Source organism: Tenrec ecaudatus, chromosome 3 (assembly GCF_050624435.1).
Source record: "Tenrec ecaudatus isolate mTenEca1 chromosome 3, mTenEca1.hap1, whole genome shotgun sequence".
NCBI lineage: Eukaryota > Metazoa > Chordata > Mammalia > Afrosoricida > Tenrecidae > Tenrec > Tenrec ecaudatus.
This window is the reverse complement of record NC_134532.1, coordinates 101,348,970-101,351,713: the sequence shown is the minus strand read 5'-3', so window position 1 is coordinate 101,351,713 and position 2,744 is coordinate 101,348,970.

The window sequence follows — 2,744 nt, the reverse complement described above, 5'->3', positions numbered from 1 at the left end:
CCTCTCTCTCCTCCAAAGTAATTGGTGGTTTTGACCCGCAAACCTTGCGGTTAGCAGCCCAAAACATACCAGCCATGCCACCAGAGCGCCAGTACTATTATTAACTATAGGTGAGATGAATATGATCACAGCGCTGCCCCTCAGCAGACTGGGCAGCAAGATTTCATTTCTGCAACAGAATCATTGTCTATATTTGATATACTCGACATTAAAAATACATTAACAGAAATCATCTAAAAATAGGAAAATATTAATTATTCACTTGGTTAATTTGATCAATATTGAAAACTATCCTGAAAGCTCACATATAAGAGAGGTTGGTGCTATTTAAGTTATATTCCTAAAATCTGCACCTAAATGTTACTCCTTTCTAGTAACATTTAAGACATTCAATAGTCACTATCCATGCATATTTATTAGGTAAAGTGGGAATGCAGAAAGCAGGTTGGTAGAGTCATTGTATATGCTAGTATTTAGAGGTTATTATCTACACCTAAACATCCAGGCTCAATAACAATGACTGTAGCTTCCTGGACTTGAAATACTTTAAAACCTAAATAATAAGATAAGAGAGCCATCTAGTGGCTTCAAAAATGGAATGCCTCAGGTAATTTTGCTTTATGTAGTTCCAAATAACTATAAGCTTATCTTCCCACTATATTCAAATTTCATCATATAAAAACATCAGGGGGGTGTTAGCAAAAATAAAAGAATTCATCAATTTATCAGTTGAGCACTACATTTTCAAATTAGTGTCTCATAGCTGGTATGAAAACACTATTTTATTTAAAATATTAATGTACAGATGCTCCCAAACTATAATAACACCTCCCATTTTAATATGCTATAGTACATGTGAACTGCAAATAAACAGAACTTCTTTGACATAAGAAGCAGAAAGAAACCAGACTAGGAAATAGATTAAGCCAAGAAGTGAACTTTTTCTGGGAAGAGAAAAAGAGAATAGCCCAGCTTTTGAGGCGACAACGTTGCAATGAGATGTGCATACGACTCAACTGCCATCCTGATGGGCAGCCCAGCCACGCCATCACTCCCGAAGTCAGCAAGCCACGATGAGAACACACACTCACCGGGCAACGCCACCGTTGGTCAGGCTTACTTTTAAAACGCCTCAGTCTGTGACTTCCTACTTTCTCACTAAACATACACTAATAGTTCAACTCAAACACTCTTTTGACCTATTACCCCAAAATGTATAGATTCTACTAACGTTTACAACTTCTGTCTCTCTCCTCACTTTCAGCAAGCAAGGTTGTGTCATCCGCGTGCCACGGGCTGTCGATAAGCCTTCCTCCAATCCTGATGCCACATTCTTCGCATGCGCCAACTCCTCTGGTGATCTGCTCAGCACAGAGATTGAATAAGTATGGTGAGACGTTCAACCCTGAGGCACACTTTGCTTGATTTTAAACCATGCAGTATTCCCTTGCTGTTTGTACAACTGCCTCATGATCCATGTACAAGTTTCAAATATGCACAATGAAATGTTCTGGAATTCCCATTCTTCTCAAGACTAACAATACTTTGTAATGATCCACACAGTAGAATGTCTCTGTACAATCAATAAAACACAAGTAAACATCTTTCTGGTATTCTCTGCTTTGAGCCCAGATCCACCTAAGATCAGCAACGCTATCTTTTGTTCCACATCCTCTCCTGAATCTCTAGCAGCTCCTCCCTGTGATTGAATTGCTGCAACCACTGTTTGGATGATCTTCAGCAAAATTTTACCTTCATTTGATATCAAAGATACCATTCTATAACTTCAGCATTCTGTTGGGTCATCTTTCTTTGGATTACTTCCAGTCAGTTGGTCAGGTAGCTCTGTTCCAAATATCCCGGTATAGACAAGTGTTTCCAGTGCTTCACCAGCTTGTTGGAACATCTCCATTGGTGGAAGCTTGTTTTTGGCTAATGCTTTCAGTGAAATTTGAACTTCTTCCTTCAGCACCATTAGCTACCTCCTGACTGTGTTTTCATTCCATATTTTTTTATGCTTCCTGCATCAGTCAACATTTTCCCCAATCTTTCAATATTGTGACTCATGGCTTGAATTTTTTTTTCAGTTTTTTTCAGTTTCAGATATGCTGAGCATGATCTTTTTTGGTTTTCTAACTCTAGGTCTTTGCACATTTTATTACAATATTTTACTTTTTCTTCTTGGGATGCCATTTGAAACTTTCTATTCAGCTCTTTGACATCATTTCTTCCATTTGTCTTAGATACACTATGATTAAGAGCAAGTTTAGCGTCTCTTCTGACATCCACTTTAATCTTTTCTTTTCTCCTGTCTTTTTAATGACCTATTACTTTCTTCAGGAACGCTGTTCTTGATGTCCTCACACAGCTCCTCAGGTCTTCTATCATTCGTGCTCAAAGCATCAAACCTATTCTTGAGATGTTCCCAAAATATATGTGGGCTATCCTCATGGTCTATTTTGGCTCTTTGTGGACTTGTTTGAATTTTCTTCAGCTTCAGTATGAATGTACATAGGAGCAACTAACGGTCTCTTCCACAGGTTGCCCCTGGCCTGATCTTAGATTCTGATACTGACCTTCTCCATCTTATTTTCCTCTGGATATAGTCTATTTGATTTCTGTGTATTCCATTGGTAGAAGACCATGTGGATGGTTGTTATTTGTGTTATTCTAAAAATAGTATTTGCTAAGGACCTTTCATTAGTCATGCAAAATTCTATGATACAATCTCCAGATTTATTTCT